Below are 11,447 nucleotides of genomic sequence, written 5' to 3'. Positions count from 1 at the left end.
TCTCAGAAACGGCCTTCAGTCCGCCGCCCGCCACAGGCTCTGTCTCCCAGCGGGGCCGGCAGTTTGGGGACAAGGGGAAGCAGGCTTGGAGGGAGCCCCTAGCAGCCCGGCCCTATTTCCTCTTGGCTGTTCTCTCCCAAGCTGGAACTTGAGCTTCTCAGAGTGGTGTCTGGCCCAGGGGGACATGAATGAGTTGCAGCTAGGGCAAAACCAGAGCCAGCTGTCATAGGCTGCGTGAGGCCAGGCGGGGTTGACGCCCCCCTTCCGTGCGTCCTCCCCAGATCCGTACAGAATAAGCACAGTCCCCGCGGGATCCTGTTGCCCCCGGGGGTCACGGAGGTGGGTGGCTGGAAAGGGAATTTCCTCAAGACCACGGGTTTCCATACAAGAGACATCCGACGGTGACAGACCCGGATATGGAAATGTGTCCAGACGATCAGGCCTTGCTCTCTGCGTGGTTCACATTTGAAGTCACACAGATCACGTTAGGGTCCCATCCTGGGGGGCACATTTCACTGCCATTCGGACTCTTTGGGGACCTGTATAAAGGATGGCTGTTGATGTCGGGGGGTTGAGGCAACAGTCCTGCTCCAAAGCTCCCAGGGGAGGCTTTTGAGGTCCTCATGACCTCACGGCCCCTGGGGATCCTGCTAGGCACCCCTCACCCCACTCACCTCCTCAGTGTTTTTTTTGAAATTTGATTTGATTTTTAAATTATGTAAAAAAAATAATTTTATTGATTTCAGAGAGGAAGGGAAAGGGAGAGAGAGATAGAAATATCAATGATGAGAGAGAATCACTGATTGGCTGCCTCCTGCACGCCCCCTACTGGGGATTGAGCCTGCAACCTGGGCATGTGCCCTTGACGGGAATCAAACCCAGGGCTAGACACTCTATCCACTGAGCCAAACCAGCCAGGGCTAAAAAATTGGTTTTAGAGAGAGAGGAAGGGAGGGAGGGAGGGAAAAAGAGAGAGAGAAAGAGAAACATAGATTTGTTGTTCCACTTATTGATGCACTCATTGGTTCATTCTTGTATGTTCCCTGACCAGAGATCGAACCTGCAACCTTGGCGTATCAGGACGACGCTCTAACCCAGGGGTGGGCAAACTTTTTGACTCGAGGGCCACAATGGGTTCTTAAACTGGACCGGAGGGCCGGAACAAAAGCATGGATGGAGTGTTTGTGTGAACTAATATAAATTCAAAGTAAAGGAGCGGAGGGGAGAGCAAGAGAACCCTCCGCTCTTTTGGCTCCGCGGGCCGGATAGAACAGCCGAACGGGCCGGATCCGGCCCGCGGGCCGTAGTTTGCCCACGGCTGCTCTAACCAATTGAGCTACCGGCCAGGGAACCCCCTTAGTCTTAGAACATCTCCCGCTCCTCCAATTCTTGTCCCCACAGTTCCGGAGCCTGCTCAGTGGTGGGTTCCACATTTGCATCTTTAAGTCTTCCCTGCTTTTCTCCTTTGCTCCCCACACCCGCATCCCCACCCTCACCTGCCCCAGTCGGCGCTCCATCTTCATGCCCTGCTCGAAACCGTCCTTCAAACCCTAGTCGATGACATTCCCCAAAATCTAATTTTTCCCCCAAATATATTTTTATTGATTTCAGAGAGGAAGGGAGAGGGAGAGAGAGAGAAACATCAACGATGAGAGAGAATCATGGATCGGCTGCCTCCTGCACGCCCCTTACTGGGGATCGAGCCCGCAACCCGGGCATGAGCCCTTGACCGGAATCAAACACAGGACCCTTCAGTCCGCAGGCCAACGCTCTATCCACTGAGCCACACCAGCCAGGACTCAAACTCTAATCTTTTGCACTATTTGTCACAGCTCCTTGGCTCAAGAATCTTACAGTGATTTCCCATTATCCCCCGCCCCCCCCCCCCCAAAAAAAATCAAACTTCACTTCCTGTGCAGTTTCCAAGACCCCCTTTTCGTCTGTCCCACGGGCCTTTCCGGTCTCCTCCTGGTTGGCTATCCAACCCAATGCCTCTTCGTTAGGTTCAAACCTAAATGGAAGGCCTTTGTGTATGCACATGGTGACACCCCCCAAACCAGCACAGACCCCCCTGCCTCCTTCAGGATGATGGTGTGCTCCCTGCATTCCCATTCCCCAAGTGCTGGGCCCCAGAGCCCGAGGGGAAGGTCCAGGTGTCTGCCCTCCGTGGAGAGAGTCTGTGGTCAGTGCCTCTCCCACACGCTCACCGACCTCTGAGCTCACCTCCTCCCACCGCAGTGGCTGTTTCTCTGTCCCCCCGGGGCCTGGGCACTTGCTGACCCATAGAGAAAGCTCTTTTCCAGGTTATCTGCCCCGTTTTCTCCCTCTGCCTCTGGTCTCCCACTGAGACCCTTCCTGGCCTTCATTAAAACTGCACCTCCACCCTGGCTGGTGTGGCTCAGTGGTTGAGCATCGACCTATGAACCAGGAGGTCCTGGTTTGATTCCCGGTCAGGGCACATTGCCCGGGTTGTGGGCTTGATCCCCAGTGTGGGGCGTGCAGGAGGCAGCCGATAAGTGATTCTCTCTCATTGATGTTTCTCTCTATCTCTCCCTCCCTTTGTTTGTGAAATCAATAAAAATATATTTAAAACAAAACACAAAAACTGCACCTCCGCCCTGGCTGGTGTGTCTCAGTTGGGTGGGTCATCCTGTACACTGTAAGATTGCTGGTTCCATCCTCAGTCAGGGCGCATGCCCAGGCTGCGAGCTCGATCCCCAATAGGGGGGTGTGCAATCGGGGGCTTGTAGGAGGCAGCTGATCAGTGGTTCACTCTCATATCGATGTTTCTCTCTCCCTCCCTCTCCTTTCCTCTCTTTCTAACAATCAATACAAAAAAAATCTTAAAACAAAAAACAAGCAACAACTTTCTTTTTCCTTCACAATCTCACGGAGGGAAGAGGCATTCTTACTGTAGGCCTTGGCAAGCTCAGTATAGAAGTCTTTTCCTCTCCTCATTAAGTCGAGGACTTTCACCTTTTCACCTATAAGGAAGCACTTTATGGCATCTCCCTGGCCTCTCTAAATTGCCAGCATCACCACTCTTGCACTTCGGGGCTGTGATTAAGGAAAACAAGGGTTATTCGATCGAAAGCACTGTGACACCGAGACAGCCGGGCTAATAACGGAGACTCCTTCGTGACTAACGCGCGGGGCATGCCTCCGGGTGGAGACGCTGGAGACGGCGATGAGTCACATCCCGGGTGGGACAGAGCAGGACAGCGTGAGGTTTCATCACAGCACTCAGCGTGGCCTGCAACTTAAAACTTGTGTATTCTTATTTCTTTCTGGGATTTTCCTGTTTACTATTTTCAGACCACAGTTGAATGACATGAAACCTCTGGAAGGGGGGACCTACCCAAAAGAATTGAAAGCAGGGTCCCAGAGCGATATTTGCACACCCATGTTCATAGCATCCTTATCCTATACTAGAGGCCCGGTGCACGAAATTCGTGCACGGGGTGGGGGGTGTCCCTCAGCCCAGCCTGCACCCTCTCCAATCTGGGTCTCCTTGAGGGATGTCCGACTGCCTGTTTAAGCCCGATCCTGGTGGGATTGGGCCTAAACGGGCAGTCGGACATCCCTCTCACAATCCAGGACTGCTGGCTCCCAACTGCTCACCTGCCTGCCTTCCTGATTGCCCCTAACCGCTTCTGCCTGCCAGCCTGATCACCCCCTAACCACTCCCCTGACAGCCTGATTGGTGCCTAACTGCTCCCCTGCCAGCCTGTTTGCCCCTAACTGCCCTCCCTTGCAGGCCTGGGTCCCTCCCAACTGCCCTCCCCTGCAGGCCTGGTCACCCCCAACTTCCCTCCTCTGCCGGCTTGGTCATCCCTAACTGCCTTCCCCTGCAGGCTTGATCGCCCCCAACTGCCCTCCCTTGCAGGCCTGGTCCCTCCCAACTACCCTCCCCTGCTGGCCTGACCGCCCACAACTGCCCTCCCTTGCAAGCTTGGTCCTCCCAACTGCCCTCCCCTGCTGGCCATCTTGTGGCGGCCATCTTGTGTCCACATGGGGGCAGGATCTTTGACCACATGGGGGCAGCCATCTTGTGTGTGGAGTGATGGTCAATCTGCATATTACTCTTTTATTAGATAGGATAGAGGCCTGGTGCATAGGTGGGGGCCAGCTGGTTTGCCCTGAAAGGTGTCCTGGATCAGGGTGGGGGTTCCCTTGGGGCGTGGGGCGGCCTGGGCGAGGGGCCTGTGGTGGTTTGCAGGCTGGCCATGCCCCCTGGCGACCCAAGCAGAGGCCCTGGTTCTGGGGTTTATTTATCTTCTACAATTGAAACTTTGTAGCCTGGAGCAGAGCCAAGCCTTCTGCTTGCTCCCTGGTGGCAGCCTTTTCTGTTGGGATTTATGTATCTTCTATAATTGAAACTTTGTAGCCTTAAGCAGAGGCCTGGGCTGGCCAGGGTGTGCGGAAAGCTTGGCTTCCTCCATCGCCGGGGGCAACCCTAGCTTCCTGCTCTTTCCAGCTCCATGGCTGCTGCCATTTCTGTTTGGGTTTATGTATCTTCTATCATTGAAACTTTGTAGCCTTGAGTGGAGGCCTAGGCCGGCAAGGGCAGGCGGAAAGCTTGGCTTCCTCCATTGTCAGGGAAACCCAAGCCTCCCTCCTGCTCTCTGTGGCCGTAACCATCTTGGTTGGGTTTATTTGCATATTCACTCCTGATTGGCTGGTGGGCGTGGCTTGTGGGCATGGCTTGTGGGTGTAGCAGAGTGATGGTTAATTTGCATATTACTCTTTTATTAGATAGGATAATAAAAGCCTAATATGCTAAGTGTCTGGTTGTCCGGTCATCCGTTCAACCAATCAAAGCGTAATATGCTAATGATATGCTAAGGCTGCTCAGCCACTCGCTATGATGTGCACTGATCACCAGGGGGCAGACGCTCCAACCGGTAGGTTAGCTTGGTGCTGGAGTCCGGCTGATGGGGACCGAGCGAGACAGGCTGGACATGCCCTAGAGCCCTCCTGCGGTCCCTCCCTGGCTGGCCAACCTCCCACGTCCCTCCCCAGCCCCAATCGCACAACGGTGGGGTCCCTCAGCCTGGCCTGCACCCTCTCGCAATCCGGGCTGAGGGACCTCCCTCCCCCAGTGCACGAATTTTGTGCACCAGGCCTCTAGTCTCTATATATAAAAGGCTAAGAGACCGACTGTCCAACTGACCGACCGGTACATATGACATGCACTGGCAATCTAAAAATAAACGTTGACTCGTGCATGTATGATACATACAAAGCTCTCCCTGGCGCCAGTCACATGCATATGTTTTGTTCTGTCATTGTCGATTGTGAATTTGGTTGACACTTCTATTGTAGAGAAAGGGCGAATGGTGATATTAAAATATCCCTTCTAATTAATTTCCTTTCAATGTGCATGAATCCATGCACTGGGCCACTAGTTCACAATAACCAAGAGGGGGCAGCAACCCACGTGTCCATCAGGGGATGAGTAGATCCACAAAATGGGGCAGAGTCGTCCCAATGAATCGTATTCGGGCTTGTAAAGGAAGGGAAGGCTGACGCATACAACATGGATTGAACTTGAAGGACATCATCAAGTGAAATAAGCCCGTCACGCAAAAAGCAAATCTTGTAGGATTCTACTTACATGAGGTATCCAGTCAAATTCATAGAAACAGAAAGTAGAATGGTGTTGCCAGGGGCTAAAGGGAGGGAGGAATGGAGAGTTATTGTTTAGTGAGGATAGAATTTCAGTTCTGCCCGATGAAATAGTCCGGGAAATCTATGTGAATGTACGGAGTCCTTCTGAACTCCGGCTCAAAAATCATTCAGGTGATAAATGTTATGTTGTGTCCCTCACAATGAAAACTAAAAGATATTTTTAGAGATCAAAGAAAAGTGAATACATAGCTTCGGGGAGAAACAAGTTAAATAAACGGGTGCTCTAAAACAGGGCCGTTCTGAAGTGTTTGAAATATGTATACTGTGTGAATTCCGTAGCTCAGATATGTTCTTGCCACCCACCACCTCCCAAAGCATCATCTCCAAAGCCACCCACCATGAAGGGCAAAGCTCCCAGCAAGACTGGGCGTCCCAGCACCCCGATCCCTCCACCAGTCATCTCCCCAAGCTCACTTGAGGAGTCACAGAGAAAGCCTCTTGCCCTAGCTGGTTTGGCTCAGTGGAAAGAGCACTGGCCTGCGGACTGAAGGGTCCTGGGTTCGATTCCCCGTCAGGGCATGTGCCCGGGTTGCGGGCTCAATCCCCAGTGTGGGGCGCGCAGGGGGCAGCTGATCCATGATTCTCTGTCATCATTGATGTTTCTATCTCTCTGTTCCTCTCCTTTCCTCTCTGGATTAAAAAAAAAAAAAAAAAAAAAAAAAAAAAAAAGGCCTCTTCACCCGCTTTTCCAATTGAGGTTTATTCCAGAGCAGTGTTGCAGCAACGCTGACTCAGAACCCAGTCCATTTCTAGAACACGAATAACAGCTTCATCTCCCTCTACCCACAGGCAAAGGAACAGAAGCTGCTGCCCACCTGCGCTGCAGACGGGGAAGGAGATGGTGACGGCCGGACGTGCAGCCCGGGTCACGGTAGTGTGGTTGTGGGTCTCCTCCTGGCCCTGCCGCTCTGCTCAGACCCACATGAGCAACCACCGTCACCTCTGGCACACAGCAGAGGGACGCAGGTGACACATGAGTCACCCAGCCGTGGAGAGCGGTGAGCACCCGGAACCTCCACGCGGTGCCCTCACCACGGGGGGGCCCTGCCCCACCTGCTGGAGCAGCCGAGCGAGGACCGTCAGCCCGGGCCGGGGCCGGGCCAAAGTCCTTCCACTGGGGGCGTGTTCGGGCGTTACCCTGAAGCGGCTGACACCGATCCTTCAGGGAAAACAGCGGGGCCTGCGTGTGCCGGGCACCGTGCTGCGTGCTGGCATTCCGTCCTCATAACCACCCTGAGGTAGGTCGTACCACTGTCCCCATGTTACAGGTGCGGGACTGGGCTCAAGGGAGAAGCCACACAGGTGCCTAAGGTCTCAAAACTATGAAGTGACAGGGACAAGCCACGAAGGGGCTCCAAGATCTGTGTGACCTGAGCTTTCGGTTACCCCAGTACCCCAAACCGCCCCTAAGGGAACAAGGAAACGGGTGGGGGTGAAATCTGGAGGAAAGGCAGCCACCACAGTGATTATCCGTCAAAGTGCCTGAAGGGACAGCCGCCAAGGGCGGGGCTACCTCATCCCTGCTGGAGCCCCAGCCCCACCCCAGCTGACGGCAGACCCTGCTCCGGGCGGCCTTGCTGTGTGTGTGGGTTTTTTAAAAAATATATTTTTATTGATTTCAGAGAGGAAGGGAGAGGGAGAGAAAGAGAAACATCAGTGATGAGAGAGAGTCATGGATCGGCTGCCTCCTGCACACCCCACACCAGGGATTGAAATCGCCCGCAACCCAGGCATGTGCCCTTGGCTGGAATCGAACCCGGGACCCTTCAATCTGCAGGCCGGCGCTTTATCCACTGAGCCAAACCGGCTAGGGCCAATTTGATGTTTAAGGGGGGCAATTCGAGAATGAGTTATCAACCGTGAATTTTTTGCATTTCTTACAGTTCCAGGGGCCTCACGTACAGTCTATAGATACATAGTGGCATATTGATGCTTTTCAGTTCTCTGTTACGTTTTGAAATTTTATTTGCTATTTTTCCATATCACTTCCTATTATTATTATTAACAATTTCTTAGTGATTTCTTCCTCAGGCCTTCAGCTGTCCTTTTGTCCTTCTATTTTTCTCTTTCATGGAGGCCATGTTCTTTGGAAGCTTGTTTAGACCAAGTTCATGGCCTTTGAGGCTTCCTCCACGTGAATAGGGGCTCACTTTTTGAATAATAAGAATTCTATGTCACGGTGGGGGGGGGAAGGGGCCTTCAGGATGTTAGAGATGCTTAGGTGGGGCGTGGCCAAAGAGAGGTTGGGAAGCGCTGCTCTAGGGGAAATGTTTGAAAATATCAGGGTCACGCGCGATGCCATTGAATCATCCTGACAACACAGTGGCGTCATGGGATGGGCGTCTTTATTCAGCGCGTGGATTCCTCCCCCACATTTGAGTCTGTCTTCGCTGTGTGAGTCTTGTGGGGAGACTGAGCCTCACTCTCAACAAGAGGCTTAAAAGGCCAGACACATGTCTACCTGCCCCCACCGCGGGGTCCGGACACACACCTGCAGAGCAGGCGACACACAGGCACAAGGTCAGGTCGGCATTCGTTCCGCTGGGGCCTGCAGGGACCGCGCTGTGTGCTGTCCATGGCCGTGGCACCCGGGCCAGCCTTCCTTTGGCTGCGTCCTGCACCCCTCCCTCCTTCCCGCCCGTGTTCTGAGCGCGGTCCCGCCCTGGCATGCGTCCGAACTACCCAGCATCCTCCTGGCACAGCTGTTCTCTGCTTCAGTTGCCGGAGATAGTTCCTCGGTTTCTCACATTACAGCAGGCGTCCTCAAACTACGGCGCGCGGGCCACATGCGGCCCGCCGAGGACATTGATCCGGCCCGCCGGGTGCCGCTGCCTGTCCTGCTTAGCAGCCGACGCGTCCGGGGCCCGCAGTGCGCATAGGAATTTGTTCATAGTTTTTTTTTAAACTATAGTCTGGCCCTCCAACGGTCTGGGGGACAGTGAACTGGCCCCCTGTTTAAAAAGTCTGAGGACCCCTGCATTACAGGCCGCCCTCTCCACGTGCTGGAGGAGGACACGGAGGCTGGGAGTGCTAAGTGCAGTACCGCTGTGTGCCGGGCTGTGGACAAGGGGCCGCGGAAGGGGGGTGCCTGGGGGCGGCGGGGAAGGCTTCACTGAAATTGCAGAGCTGAGGTCTGAGGAGGAAGAGGGGTCCAGGTGTGGTCGGTGTGGCCTGTTATTCTGGCGGCTGGAGCAAAGGGTGCAGGGAGACCCGATGGGGCTGCCCGAGGAGGAGGTGGCAGCCACCTCCGGAGGGGCCTGGCCTGCCGAGGGCAGGAGTTGGGATTTCAGGACAGGCTTCCTAGTTGTAAGCAACAGAAGTAGCAATTTGGCTCATTTCATCAAAAAAGGGATTCAGCCCTAGCAGGTGTGGCTCAGTGGATAGAGTGTCGGCCTGTGGACCGAAGGGTCCCGGGTTCGATTCTGATCAAGGGCATGTACCTCGGTTGCAGGCTCCTCCCCAGCCCGGGCCCTGGTCGGGGTGCGTGCAGGAGGCAACCCATCGATGTGTTTTTCTCACAGTGATATTTCTCTCTTATCTTTCCCTCTCTCTTCCACTCTCTCTAAAAATCAGTGGAAAAATATCCTCAGGTGAGGATTAAAAAAAAAAAAGAAAGGAAGAAAAGGGATTTATTTGGAGAAAATGGGGATGGAGAGAGACTTTGGGGCGATGGGTTACATGATGCAGTGTGCAGATGCTGTTTTATTGGGTTGTACACTTGAAACCCATATGGTTTTGCAACCAGTGTCACCCCAATAAGTTCAATTAAAAAATAAATAAAATTAAAAAAATTAAAAAAAAGAGGGCTGTCTGATAACTCACAAACCTGGGGGGGCGGGGGGGAAGGCTCATGAACCGGACCTGGAAAAAGAACAGGAACGAGGATACTGCCAAGAGCCAGGAAGTGAGGCCTTCCGATTGGTCAGGGCACTGCGGCTGCTGGAAGAAATGGCGATGCCTTTGGACCCTTGAATCACGTCACACGCAATTCAAAGTTGTTGGGTTCAGAGACCCGTCGTTCTCGCTTGGGGAGGCTGGGAACTCCTGACTTGTGATCCCAGCGGGTCTGCGTGCTGTTGGGAAGGAGTGAGAAATACCCAAGTGTCGCCCTAGCTGGTGTTGCTCAGTGGTTAGAGCTTGGCCTGCGGACTGAAGGGTCCCGGGTTCGATTCCGGTCAAGGGCACATGCTGGGTGGCAGGCTCAATCCCCACTAGGGGGAGTGCAGGAAGCAGCTGGTCAATGATTCTCATGTTTCTCTCTCTCTCTCTCTCTCTCTCTCTCTCTCTCTCTCTTCCTCTCTGAAATCAATAAAAATATATATTAAAAGAAAGAAAGAAATACTTCCAGGAGAAGCTAGGAACCCGTGGGGAAAGAGAACGGAAAGGAGATGCTGGGTGGGACTTGGGGACGTGCAGAGTTTGAAGGGCCTGGGGGCAGTGCCGCTGGGCAGGCTTAGAGTTTAAGACAGAGGCTAGTGAGTCATCCCCTAATGGGGCCATTGAATTGAGGGACATAAGTGAACCTCGCAGGGTGAGAGGCAGAGGTGGCTGAGCAGGAAGAGCCGAGGGAATGCAGGCAGGAGAGGCACCGACAGAACGGTCGACCACGAGCTGGAAGGAATCAGAAGCGGTTCATTTCGTCATCCTATATAATAAAAGGTCAATGTGCAAATAGACCGAACACGGACTGACTGGTTGCTGTGACACGCACTGACCAGCAGGGGGCAGATGCTCAGTGCAGGAGCTGCCCCCTGGTGGTCAGTATGCTCCCACAGCCAGAATCCGGGCTCACAGCTGGCGAGCGCAACAGCAGTGGCAAAGTCTCTCCTGCCTCCGTGGCAGTGCTAAGGATATCCGACTGCTGGCTTAGGCCTGCTCCCTGCAGGAAGTGGGCCTAAGCCATCAGTCAGACATCCCCTGAGGGCCCCCCGACTGCAAAAGGGTGCAGCCCAGGCTGAGGAATCCCCTTGAGTGCATGAATTTCGTGCACCGGGCCTCTAGTTAAAAAGAAAAAGAACAATAGAGCCCTGGCCAGGAGTCTCAGTTGGTTGGAGTGTCGTCCAGTCCACCAGAAAGTTATGGGCTCGATTCCCGGTCAGGGCACATACCTAGGTTGTGGGCTCAATTCCTGGTCAAGGCGTGTACGGGAGGCGACCAATTGATGTTTCTCTTTCACTCCTCGGTCTCTCTCTCCAGGAGGGGGTGGTCAATATTGGTAAATGGTGCAGAAGAGTCCCATAAGATAAGCACTGGAACGTCCACTGGGTTCGACCTTTAGAAGGTCACTGAGAGTTCTTTGCATATTCTTGTCCCGTGTGTATGTCAGTTGCAGACGTTCCCTCCCATTCCGTGGGTGGTCTCTAGCTTTCCTGATGGTGTCGTTTGACAAGCAGTGTTTTCAGTGTTGACGAGGTCCGGTGTATGTTGCTTCCTTCGGTCGCTTGAGCTGTTGGTGTTGCAGTAGTTGTGAATGTTTTTCATACGTGCCCGACTGTTACTCCCAAGGAAAGGGAGTTACTGGGGTAAACTCATCTGACTGAAGTGAATATACACATAGTGGCCAGATTATTATGATCTCTGAATGCATACTAATCTGGCAACTCAGTGTGTGTGTGTGTGTGTGTGTGTGTGTGTGTGTATATATGTGTATATGTATGTGTGTGTGTATATATATATATATATATATATATATATACATATATATATATATGTGTATATGTGTGTGTGTGTGTGTGTATATATATATATATATATAT

This window comes from Plecotus auritus (assembly GCF_963455305.1).
Source record: "Plecotus auritus genome assembly, chromosome: 15".
In the NCBI taxonomy this organism is placed as follows: Eukaryota; Metazoa; Chordata; class Mammalia; order Chiroptera; family Vespertilionidae; genus Plecotus; species Plecotus auritus.
This window is presented reverse-complemented; position numbering follows the sequence as displayed.